Source organism: Ovis canadensis, chromosome 1 (genome assembly GCF_042477335.2).
Source record: "Ovis canadensis isolate MfBH-ARS-UI-01 breed Bighorn chromosome 1, ARS-UI_OviCan_v2, whole genome shotgun sequence".
Lineage (NCBI taxonomy): Eukaryota > Metazoa > Chordata > Mammalia > Artiodactyla > Bovidae > Ovis > Ovis canadensis.
In genome coordinates, this window is record NC_091245.1 from 112,310,696 (window position 1) to 112,324,285 (window position 13,590).

Here is a 13,590-nt window from a genome sequence, read left to right on the forward strand (position 1 = left end):
AAGCTTAAATTAAAATATCAACCAATATTTATGTTGATTGTGTTCATCCATTTTCACGTTGGTTCATTCATCAGTTGCAACCACATGTTGGCTAGGGATATAAATGCTCAGCGAAAACCAGTGAAAGCATATTCTGTGAGAACAACTGGCTATATGGAATTTACAATAAAGACTATTGTATATTATCACTTATACAGTTGTGCGCCACATCTCCTTTATGTCAATACAGTTTATAGTGTGTGCATACAGACACACACATCATTAACAACTAGTTGAAAATTTATCAGCACGCTACTGTATGAAACAATCTTTAAACATTTTTGTTCGGCTCTGTTTTCTGGTGAATGTGTATTTTCTTTTTTTTTCATTTATTTGTTTTAAAGTGCTTATGATGAAAAAGTTCAAACCTCTTTAAAAGTTCATTTCAAAAAATGTTTTTACTAAAGCAATCAAAAGGTAAATGATAAAAGTTTTAGGTGTAAAGGATTATGAAAAAACCAATTATATGTAAGTTGATGCAATAACTAGATCTGGAGCTGGAAGAAGTACAGGAAAGATTCTTTGCCAGGAGACAAGAAAAGGACCATATTCAGAGTTTATAAGTTTAGTTCATTCTTGGCAAATCTGCTGTGATGTGGTTTGTCCCTGCACTATTGCCATGTGAGGGAGGGAATAGAGGAAGGAACTGGCACATAACTTTCTAATTAACGTAGAGTCTGTAAAAGCAATAAATTTGGCAGTGTAGAGACAGAAACCATTTGTTTGTACCTGTGAGGATGTACAAAATGGGAAGTAAGAGCTGTAAAGTCTTTGATTCCAACCTAATCAGAAATTCTGGTTCTAAGAGTCTCTTGTGCATGCTTGTACTCTTTGTGACTCTGTGGACTGTAGCCCAGCAGGTTTCTCTGTCCATGGGACTCTCCAGGCAAGAATACTGGAGTACGTTGCCATGCCTTCTTCCAGGAAGAGTCTCTTAGAGGGGAACATTCCAGATCAGAATTAGTGACGAGGCAAAAAAGCTTCTAAATATGTTTGGAGTAAAGACCTTGATTAGCTGTAACAGTGATAGATACAGATATGCATAGAGAAAAAGGAACCAAATTGTGTGTTTCCTTAGAAACTTGATTGACAACAGTGTTTCAAGTCTCTGCTTGTTGTTCACTTGTTTTCAGAAAGACTTTTTTTTTTTTTTTTTTTAGTGAATGTTAAGGTGGTGGATAGTGGTGAAAATAAGATTCCATCTCATTTTTCTCAGCAGGCAAAGAGATGTTACTGTTAGGTAGTTAGAATAGGAAAAAGAAGTCCAAAATGGCGGTGGCTAAAAGACAAAGAAAGGAAAAAGCCCACAGAAATGGAATAAAAGAAAATCTGAGGACCAGACTGAGAACCTCAGGTGAAACAAACAGCCTTCTGGGCTAGCCCAATTTTCATATGGCAGGCTCAGGGGGAGGAGACAAAACATATAAAAAGAGGAGCCAAGATTGAGATTCTCTCCTTTTGGGTCAGCCTGCCCTCACGCCTCGAGGGTGTACCATCTTTTGTTTGCCAAATAAAACTAAGCTGTAACCGAGCTATAACACTGGTCCACCATTTCAAATCTTTGCTGCAGTAAGAGAATCTAGGAAATTACACACTCCCCTGATGACATATCTGGTGCCATAACTCGGATGTAACCTGGCTGAAACAACCTCAGCTCAGCCCCATGAGGCAGAGACCAAGCACAGAAGAAGCCCAACTTGGCAGAAGCTCATGTGGTGGAAGCTGAATGCCAAGGAAACCCAGCCCAGTGGAAGCGACAAGAAGCCTAGCATGCTGAAAACATGGACAGCAAAAACAAACTCAGCAGAAAGTTCACACGGCTCAGTCTCAGATTCCAGAAGACCTCCAGTTAAGCTAAGAGGTCCTTGCCCCAGTGGCTGGAAGGACATATGGCTAACAAATCTTAATTCCTTTACAATCTCTAGTTTCTTGTTTCCTTGAACACCCTGTGAACAGGTGAGCAGCAGTGGGTGCAGTTGAGGGTCTCTGGCGTGGGCTACTTCCCAGCGTGTCCTGAAGGCTCCACTATCTGCTATGCCTTAGTAGCTGTTGCCCAAGTGGGTAAGGGTTATTCTGTCCTTAATCTTCTTTGTGCCAAGGATCAGGCCAATGAAAACTATGGGTACAGGTCAGGCATTTAGCAGTTTTTCTGACAGGCTATGAAGGCGGTTCCTCGGCATGTGTTTCCCACTGCTTTTTCTCCCATTCTTCAGCTCCTCTCTCCATCTGTGCCACTGTTTACAAAATATTGGGCAGGTCATCATCTTTCCATCTCCAAAAGTTGTGCTTGAAACTGTTTACCTAAATTGGGACTCAAACCCACATGGCAGGACCTAATGAAGCTCAGGTTCTTGATGTCTCATTGCAAAAAAATTCAGCGAGAGACACAGCAATAGGTAAGAGGTAGATTTGTTTGGATTCAGAGAGAAGCACAGGCCTCAGAGTGTGTGCCATCACAGAGGGTAAATGTGTCGGCCATGAACTGTGTGGTTAGTTTTTGTGAGCTGGGTGATGTCATATGCTAATGGGTGGGAGGGTTATTCCAACAATTGGGGAACAATCCACTCCTTGGTCTTTTGATAGTGTTTTGGAACTGTCATGGAGCCTCACAGTGTGTCATTTAGCTTGCAGACTGAGGATCAAGGTCTAGTTGAATTTGACTTGTCTGCCATCTTGGACCCATTTGATTTTAATCAGTTTATGTTAGGCCTATGCCCTTGGGCTGTGTCATTCTTTCAAAAGTTGTGCCTTAGACCCTTCCCTCCTGTTTCATGCTCTTTTTCTGAGCCTTTTTTACAGGCCTACAGTGTTGCCTCTACAGTCTTTTGGAGGGACAACCAGAAAATAGCTGGCTCTTGGGAGGAAGTTCTATATAATATCCAATCCCTCTAGAGATTCAGACCTTCATCTTCCATGTTTCCTACAACATGTGTATCAACAGCACCTCTCAGCGAACCTGCTAGGGCAGGTGACAGGCCCACAGTGCCTGCTAGAGATCCATCATGTTGGTGGCATCCCTTCAAGAGCAATTGGGCTTCCAGGGACAATGTTTTCCACTTTGGGAGTGAACCCTGCAGCCTGTTTGGGCCCAAACCCTTACCACCCTTCTCCTAAAGTTACAAACATAACCCCGGATCAAATCTCCACTCCACTTTTATGGAACATCTGGTCTGTTGCCTCTTATCAATTTGTTCTTAAGTCATTTACCAACTCCTGCAACCAGGACCCTGCCCCCTTGTAGGCAACATCATTCCACCCAGCTTATTATTAAATACTCTTAATGCTCCTAACAGGACCAGATAACCCTCTCCTTTGCCATTACTTCTGTTGTTACCTAAAGTGGGTCTATGACAATGAAATGTTGATCTCTAGGAGACTGTCAAGCCTCAAACTCCCTGGGGATTTGCACCTTGACCCTTGGCTCTCAGGTTGCAACAGTACTGGGTAGGATAATCTTCAGAAAGACTCACCCCTAAGGAAGTCCACCCATAAAAATAGAAGACAGTCTATTAGTTTTTTCTCCTTTTTTCTTTTCCTCCTTGTCATCACTGTCTTTTAGATGGGAAATAACCAATCAACTTCCTGACAGGTGCCCTTCAGATGCATCCTTGATAACTGAAATTTGTTTGATCCTCTAAGGAAAAGTTGCTTAAAATTCTTTTGTGCCACTGCATGGCCACAGTGTCCTCTGGGGGATAAGGAACACTGGCCTGAGGATGGGAGTTTAAATTACAATACCATCCTGCAGTTAGACATATTCTGCAAAAGATAAGGGAAATGGACAGAGATCCCCTATGTCCAAATTTTCTTCCACCTAAGAGATATGAAGGAGCTCTGTCTTAAATATGGGATTGTCGTATGCCCTAAAAGTGAGCCTACTAGGCAAATGGTGTGAGGCACAGACAACCAAGAGAAGGAAGCCTCCCATGAAGGCTCACCTCCCATGGCTCCCGAGGTGCCTGGTGCTGTCTCCTTGTATCCAAATGTGCCCGCGGGAGCACCCCATCCACAAAAACTAACTCAAGTATGTCCCTTAGTTGAAACTGGAGGAGAATTTGGACCAACCTGGGTCCATAAGTTCTTCTCCCACTTATAACTAAGACAGATAAAACAAGACCTGAAAAGCTATACAGATGACCCAGGCAAATATATAGATACATTCCAACACACTACCTTGGCCTTTGACTTGACATGGAAGGACATAATGGTCATATTGAGTCAAACTTTATCTGACCTTGAGTATGCTAGGGTCATAAAGGAAGCCTGAGGGTATACTACAGGGCTCAACAAGTCAAGCAATAAATATCCAGTGGGGGAAACTGCAGTCCCCTCCTCAGATCCTAACTGAAATTATAATAACCCTGAGCACATCTGGGAAAGGGATCATTTTCTGATCTGTGTAAAGGTAGGACTAAAAGCAGCCCAGCAAAAAATAATCAACTATGCCTGGGTCTTAGCAATAACTCAGCAGTCCAGCGAGACCCTCATTGCCTTTTTGGAAAGACTAAAAGAGGCCCTCCAAAAGTTTACCAATCTGGATTTAGACTCTTACAAGGAACAGGTGATTTTAAAGGAAAAATTCCTGTCCCAGTGTGCATCAGATATTAGGATAAAGTTACAACAGCTATAGCAGCAGGACCCTTCTGCTTCCTTAGATGGGATGGTCCAGACAGCCACCAGTACCTTTTATAACAGAGAACAGGAAAGGAACGCCAAGACCGAGGAAAGGAAGAAAAGGAAAGAGACAAGGCATACCCAGATGCTGGTCGTCCTCCAGGGAAGCACTATGGCAAACCCTGAGTCCTTGAAGGATAAGGCACAAGGCAAATGCCTAATCTGTAGACAGGTGGGACATTGGGCCAAAGAGCGTCCAAACAATGACAAGTCTCCTAAATGGCTTGCTACAAATGCCATCTATTGGGACACTGGGTGGCTCTCTGCCCTTGGGACCCAAAAGCCTCAAGGTCAAGTGCTAAGCCTTCCGTCACGATGGTTCAACAGGACTGAGGAGGCCAGCTCCAGCCAGCCTGCCTGTCACAGATAATCATCACATGGCTGGAGTCAAGGGTGCAACTGGATGTGGCAGGCAGGTCTGAGAATTTCTTGGTTGACACAGGGGCTAACTACTCTGTCCTGTCCTATTCTGGAGGCTTCTCCTCCCAAACCTGTACTAGAAAATCCCATGGACAGAGAAGCCTGGTAGGCTACAGTCCGTGGGGTCACAAAGAGTTGGGCATGACTGAGCGACTTTCAGCAGTGGCCACAGGACTGGAAAAGGTCAGTTTTCATTCCAGTTCCAAAGAAAGGCAATGCAAAAGAATGCTCAAACTACTGCAAAATTGCACTCATCTCACATGCTAGTAAAGTAATGCTCAAAATTCTCCCAGCCAGGCTTCAGCAATATGTGAACCGTGAACTCCCTGATGTTCAAGCTGGTTTTAGAAAAGGCAGAGTAACCAGAGATCAAATTGCCAACATCCACTGGATCATGGAAAAAGCAAGAGAGTTCCAGAAAAACATCTATTTCTGCTTTATTGACTATGCCAAAGCCTTTGACTGTGTGGATCACAATAAACTGTGGAAAATTCTGGAAGAGATGGGAATACCAGACCACCTGACCTGCCTCTTGAGATATCTGTATGCAGGTCAGGAAGCAACAGTTAGAACTGGACATGGAACAACAGACTGGTTCGAAATAGGAAAAGGAGTACGTCAAGGCTGTATGTTGTCACCCTGCTTATTTAACTTCTATGCAGAGTACATCATGAGAAACGGAGGGCTGGAAGAAACACAAGCTGGAATCAAGATTGCCAGGAGAAATATCAATAAGCTCCGATATGCAGATGACACCACCCTTATGGCAGAGAGTGAAGAGGAGCTAAAAAGCCTGTTGATGAGAGTGAAAGAGGAGAGCGAAAAAGTTGGCTTAAAGCTCAACATTCAGAAAACGAAGATCATGGCATCTGGTCCTATCACTTCATGGCAACTAGATGGAGAAACAGTAGAAACAGTGTCAGACTTCATTTTTTTTTTTTTTTGCTCCAAAATCACTGCAGATGGTGACTGCAGCCATGAAAAGACACTTACTCCTTGGAAGAAAAGTTGTGACCAACCTAGATAGTATATTCAAAAGCAGAGACATTATTTTGCTGACTAAGGTCCATCTAGTCAAGGCTATGGTTTTTCCTATGGTCATGTATGGATGTGAGTTGGACTGTGAAGAAGGCTGAGCACCGAAGAATTGATGCTTTTGAACTGTGGTGTTGGAGAAGACTCTTGAGAGTCCCTAGGCCTGCAAGGAGATCCAACCAGTCCATTCTAAAGGAGATCAACCCTGGGTGTTCTTTGGAAGGAATGATGCTAAAGCTGAAGCTCCAGTACTTTGGCCACCTCTTGAGAAGAGTTGACTCATTGGAAAAGACTCTGATGCTGGGAGGGATTGGGGGCAGGAGGAGAAGGGGATGACCGAGGATGAGATGGCTGGATGGCATCACGGACTTGATGGACGTGAGTCTGAGTGAACTCCGGGAGATGGTGATGGACAGGGAGGCCTGGCGTGCTGCGATTCATGGGGTCGCAAAGAGTCGGACACGACTGAGTGAATGAACTGAACTGAACTGAACTGAACTGAGTGACTTTACTTACTTTACTTAAACTCACTAAACTGGGGACCACCCTTGTGATGGGAAGCTTTTCTACAACTTCTGGTTACTACTGAGGGACCCAGTATACCCTCTCCAATAGGGAGGGACAAAAAAGTATGGGAGGACAAAATTAACCCCCAGGTTTGGGACCAGGGGACTCTTGTACAAGCCCACCAAGTTGAACTGGTCGTCATTGTCCTCTGAGATCCCACTTGGCTTCCAAACTGGAAACAATACCCCCTTATAAGAAAAGCTTGGGAAAGACTACAGTCTCTAATAAAATTCCTTGCCAGTGGGCTATTGGTCCTCACCAATTCACCATATAACACCCCAATCCTCCCTGTAAAGAAAAAGGATGGGACCTGGTAAATGGTTCAAGATCTCTGGATTATAAATGAAGCTATAGTCCCTCTCCATCCCACAGTTCCCAATCCCTATGCACTCTTGGGAGAAATCCCGCCCAGTGCCAAGTGATTTACAGTCTTGGATCTCAAAGATGCATTCTTTTGCATACCACTGGCTAAATAATACCTTTTGCCTTCGAATGGGAGGCTCCAGGAGAAAAACACCAACAGATGACTTGGACAGTATTACCTCAGGGGTTCAGAGATAGCCCCCACCTGTTTGAGCAGGCTCTTAGCTGGGATCTCCTAGATCTGATTCTGGGACCTTTGGGAAAATATTACAATATGTAGATGACCTACTATCTGCTCTCCAGATGAGAAAAGTGCCCAACAAAATGCAATTCAGATTCTTAACTTTTGGTAGAGAGGGGATATAAAGTCTCCTGTGCTAAGGCACAGATAGTCAAGAGAAAGGTCACTATCTGGGAGTTCAGATTACACATGGGTCTAGGAGGCTGTCCTCTGATTAAGTACAAGGAATCCTCCAGTTGCCCTCCCCCACAACTCGAAAACAACCGTGAGCTTTCCTGGGGCTAACCGGGTATTGTAGAATCTGGATACCCAGTTATGGTCTAATTGCCCAGGCCTTATATGAAAGCTTGAAGGGAGGGGGTGATTTAATCCCATTGATGTGGGGAAGTCCTCAAAAGAAGGCAGAGGATACACTAAAACAAGCCTTAACTCAAGGACAGCCTTGAGATTGCCAGACCCAGAAAAAGCATTCTACCTATACGTGCATGAAAATGAAGGAATAGCTTTGGGAGTGTTAACTCAAAGGTTGGGACCTGAGCTCCAGCCTGTAGCTTACTTATCCAAGAAGCTCAACCCAACTTCCCAAGGCTGGCCTCCCCGCATTCAAAATCTTGCTGCTGTTGCAGTCCTGATAGAAGATTCTTTAAAACTCTCTTTTGGGGGCAAACTACTTTTACCAGCCACCTAGTGAAACAACTCCTGAATGGGGGAGGCCATTTATGGATGTCTGATCAAAGGATCCTCAGATATTAAGTAGTGCTGATGGAAAATCCAGGCCTGACTATATCCCCTTATGAGGTTCTTAATCGAACTACCCTCCTGCCAACCCCCAAGGGCTCTCTCCTGTTTCACTCTTGCCTAGAAACTTTGGATTACTGGACAAAACCCTGAGAGGGCTTGTCAGACGATCTTCTAACCAATCCCGAGGAAATCTGGTACACTGATGGAAACAGCTTTGTCTTGGATGAAAAAAGAAGAGCCGGATATGCAGTAGTTTCCAATTTTGAGACCATAGAGGCTAAACCTTTCCCAACAGGTACTTCAGCCCAATTGGCTAAGCCTATAGCCCTGACTCGAGCTTTAGAGATTGGAAAAGGAAAAAGAGTAGCCATTTACACTGACTCCAAGTATGCCTTTCTGGTGCTATATGCACATGCTGCTATTTGAAAAGAAAGAGGCCATTTGACCACCTGAGGGTCCCCAATCAAATATGGTGATCAAATCCTTAGGCTCATGGGGGCAGTCCATCGGCCAGAGGAGGTTTCAGTCTCCCATTTAAAGGACACCAAAAAGGGAGCACAGAAGTGGCATGAGGGAACCAAGCAGATGATCAGGCAGCTAAGAGAGCAGCGTTAAAAAACAGTGACGTAATAGTGGTTGCCACCTTAGTTTCACAGGCTAATTTGCCAGAAATTCCTTCATATACTGAAGGTGAGACTCTTAAGGCTAAGATTGAGAGCTTTCAGGAAGATCATATGGGTTAGTTCCAAAAGGAGGGACTCCTTTTTCTGCCTGGGAACCTCCAATGGAAGTTGGTTAACTCTGTACACACCACCACTTACTTAGGGGAGAAGGCCCTCCAAAGATTACTAGAAAGGCCCTTCAGAGGAACAGGCCTCCCAACAGCTTTAAGGTGAGTGGCCTCCTCTTATCCCATTTGCCAATTAAACAATCCCCAAGAAGTTTGAAGACCCCAGCTGGCCCAGCCTGTGCAATGGTGTGGGACCTACCCAGGAAAGGACTAGCAGATGGACTTCACCCAGATGCCAGTTTCTCAAGGGCATAAATATCCTACTAATCATGATAGATAGATTCACAGGATGGATTGAAGGTTTTCCCACCCAGACTGAGAAGGCAATGGAGATGGTAAAAAACTGCTCCATGAAATCGTTCTGAGATTTGGCCTGCCCAGGTCATCACAAAGTAACAATGGGACATCATTTACTTCTAAAGTCACCCAAGGGGTCTCTAAAGTGTTGGGCATTACTTATTATCTCCATTGCGCCTGGAGGCCTCAGTCTTCAGGAAAAGTAGAAAGAGCCAACCAATTCTTAAAATCAGTGATAACAAATATAACCCAGGAGATCTCCCTGGGATGGAAGGAGGCTTTACCAATAGCTCTCCTCCACACCTCTATTGCCCCTAAGGAACAGGTTGGTCTTAGTCCTTAAGATGCTATATGGGAGACCTTTTGTTTATGTCAATGACCTCTTCCTAGATCCAGAGGCTCAGACCCTCCAGAGTTACACCATGGCCATTGGGCAATTCCAACAGGATATATGCTTGTGGGGTGTCAAACAGGACCCAAAAGATTCTAAAGAGCCACCACTATATGCTTCAGGGACTCAGGTCCTAATTAAAGTCTGGAAAGATGGGTCCCCAAAGGCTCAACTCCAGCCCACATGGAAGGGCCCCTACCCTGTAATACTTTCTACCCCCACAGCAGTCAAGTTTTCAGGACACAACTCCTGGATTCACTTCTCATGAGTCAAGCCATGGAAGAAAACAGAAGAGGACACTCAATACACCTGTTAAACCCCTGGGAGATCTCAGATACCTATCAGGACTACAAATGAGTGCCATTCTAATGAACACTCCCAAAATTAAGTTTCTGGGGGTAAGATTTCTCAGGACAGTTCTTAAGAGCCAACACAGCCTGGCAGGGGTTATACTCCATTTAAATATACTCTATTTAGACAGGAGATAGCTCTCCTGACCCCTGAACAAGGAGGGACTTGAGCCATCTTGAATGAAATGTGTTGTTTCTGGGTAAATACCTCCAGCCAAGTTAAAGAAAGTCTCACAGTCCTCAAGAAAAACATTCGGATCCTATGGAATTTCAAAGAACGAGCTGGAGAGTTCTCAGGGTGGCTACAGTCTCACCTTGGGGATCCTTCTCCTGGCCAGGGAGGATTTGGAGTTGGCCAATATCCCTACTAATCCCTGTTATCACCATTTGATGCTGCTCATGGTTGCTCCATGTATAATTGTCTAACCCATTTTATCTCTGCCCAGGTTAACAAGCTACAACATGCAGTGCCAGTTCAACAAGGATGTATAAAACTACACCTGACTATGGGAAATATCACTCACCCTTGGATGGATACCACTATAAGGACTCTGAGGATTGTGATAAGCAAGAGGGGGAGGCTCAATGCCCCTTGCTGTCCCAGCTCAGCAGGAAGTAGCCAGAGAGACCTTGATGCCCTATTTCCAAAGAATTGGGCCTCCCACCTCTTGAGGGGGAATGTTAGGTAGTTAGAATAGGAAAAAGGAGTCCAAAATGGTGATGGCTAAAAGACAAAGAAAGGGAAAAGCCCACAGAAATGGAACAGAAGAAAATCTGAGGACTGGAGTAAGAACCTCAGGTGAAACAAGCAGCCTTTCTGGCTAGCCCAATTTACACAAAGCAGGCTCAGGGGGAGGAGACAAAACATTTAAAAAGAGGAGCCAAGATTGAGCCTCTCTCCTTTTGGGTCAGCCCACCTTCATACCTTGAGGGTGTACTATTCTTTGACTGCCAAATAAAACTGAGCTGTAACCGAGCTGTAACATTGGTCTGCCATTTCAAATCTTTGCTGCAGTGAGACAGAACTGAGGAAATGACACACTCCCCTAACATATCTTAAACAAATCTGATGAGCAGTGAAGATCAGAGTTGTGGCCAACAGGCCTTCATCTTTCCAAGTCAAAGAATGGGGAGGCCATTGGAGACCAGCTTCAGAATCCAGGCTCCATTGTTCTCTAACTATGAAATTGTGGAGAAGGTATCCAGTGGTACTGAGCTTCAGCTCCCTCAATTATAACGTGGGGACAACAAATTTCTCTAGCTAGGGTGACTGAAATAAATGAGTTATTACACAGATAGACCGCTCTGCTGCTGCTGCTATTGCTGCTAAGTCACTTCAGTTGTGTCCGACTCTGTGTGACCCAATAGATGGCAGCCCACCAGGCTCCCCTGTCCCTGGGATTCTCTAGGCAAGAACCCTGGAGTGGGTTGCCATTTCCTTCTCCAATGCATGAATGAAAAGTGAAAGTGAAGTTGCTCAGTTGTGTCCGACTCTTAGCAACCCCATGGATTGCATGGGATCCTACCAGGCTCCTCTATCCATGGGATTTTCCAGGCAAGAGTACTGGAGTGGGGTGCCATAGCCTTCTCTGATAGACCACTCTACTGTCCATCAATTTGTCTATCTATCATCACTCTGTTTATGCTCATATGTACTTTAATTTTCTATTGAAGAGGCAAAATAAACTGATAACTGTGACTGCCCCTGAGAAGGGAGAGTTGCATTTCACTATGTTATCTTTTGTGCATATGTTGCCTAAATATGTATAATATTTATGTATTTTTAAAAATTAGTAGAATGTTAGTTAAGTACTGTCCAGTAAATGTCAGTTTTTTTCTTTGTCTTCTCAGCTCACTATTCCAAAAGCACAGATTTTGTTGTATGGGAATTTTCTACGATTTTACAGCAGTCTGCCTTAACTACAGATGGTAAAACACCTAAAGACTGAGTGGGTAAAACTAAACATAAAGGGATGAAAACAAATGTCATAAAAATTGAATGCCCTCTTTATTTTCACTAGCAAAAGTCTTGAATGAGTCAGATATTTTCTGAAGTGTCCAACTTATGTATGGTTCTTTCAATTATGCTATATTAATTGAGCACTTACAATCACAAGACATTGTATTAGGACCCAGGACTATTATGCTTAACTCATTCTTTCATTCAACAGATACTTCTGCAGCACCCACTGTATGCGCGGCAAGGTGGGAGCTGGGGATATAGTGATACACATCATATACAAGTTTATGTCTTTATGGAGCTTGAATTTTAGTGGACTAACTATATACCTTAATTGTATTAGCCACACTTCTGTGTTTTTCTACTGTGGGGCAGATGGAGATGGTAAAACCCTTGAGACATGGTTCAAATATTCTCTATGCTAGAAATTAATGCTGAAAAAATGTTACTCACTTATGTTACTTAAGGTAATGGTGAAAATAAACAGGTGATGTAATAATATGTTATTTAACTCAATATATCCAACATGGAATCAATATAAAAATGATTAATGAGATATTTTATGGGTTTCTTTTTTGATGATAAGACTTTGAAATTGAGAGGGTAACAGGCAGGAAGGTTAGTGGTCCCCAAGCAGAGGAAATAGACTTACAAGTGTCAGATGCTTTTTTTTCCACTCTTTTAAGCGGCAGGAAGAAACAAACTACAAGTGTCAGATGTTTTTTTCCATTCTCTATACAAAATTAAAAGGAGGTTTCTTTTAAAATTCTGCATTGCCATGAGGACACCTGGTTGCCTGAACTTTTCTCAAAACTTGAGCTAGTCAATGCGTTTTTCTTATGGAGATGTTCTCTTAAGCTATGTTAATGAAACTATGTATTTGCTTGGAAATCTGCCTTTTCTCAAGATTCACGTCAATTGTTTTATGACCCAGGATAACTCACCTGGTGCCAATGCTATCTTAAAATGCATGTTGTGGGTGAAGTGCCTGGTGCAACTTTCTCAGTTCTGAGGCATTTCCTTTCTCAAATTAGCAGCTTGCTAATAGGTATAAAACTCCTTGCTAAAAACCAACAAGTGGGCGCTCTTTCTGTCCTCTTCTGATATCTATGTCAGAAGCTTTTTCTATGTCTTTTATACTTTAATAAAACTGTATTACACAAAAAGCTCTGAGCAATCAAGCCTCGTCACTGGCCCTGAATCAAAATTTTCTCCTCCAGAGGCCAGGAACCCCAGTGTCGTTCACGGCTCATAGCAGCAACCTTTCAAAATCTAGTGTGTATTTTACATTTACAGCACATCTCAATTTGTACTCATCATGTTTCAAACACTTAAGAGCTACATGTAGCAACTGACTACCATATTGGACAGGGCAGTTCTAGATGCTGCTGCTAAGTCGCCTCAGTTGTGTCTGATTCTTAGTGACCCCATGGACTGCAGCCCACCAGGCTCCTCTGTCCCTGGGATTCTCCAGGCAAGAACCCTGGAGTGGGTTGCCATTTCCTTCTCCAATTCATGAAACTGAAAAGTGAAAGTGAAGTCGCTCAGTCGTGACTGACTCTTAGCGACCCCATGGACTGCAGCCCACCAGGCTCCTTGGTCCATGGGATTTTCCAGGCAAGAGTACTGGAGTGGGATGCCATTGCCTTCTCCGGCAGTTCTAGATGAGCACTTCTCAAACTGTAGCACACATAGGAATAGTCCAGAGAGAATGCTAAAATA

At 43.6% G+C, this 13,590-nt stretch overlaps 1 protein-coding gene across 28 annotated transcripts in view; it reads right to left on the reverse strand.

Moving 5' to 3' along the window:
- Positions 1-13,590, reverse strand: part of CD84 (CD84 molecule) — a 45,632-nt gene that overhangs the window by 11,875 nt on the left and 20,167 nt on the right. The gene's annotated exons all lie outside the window — the stretch shown is intronic.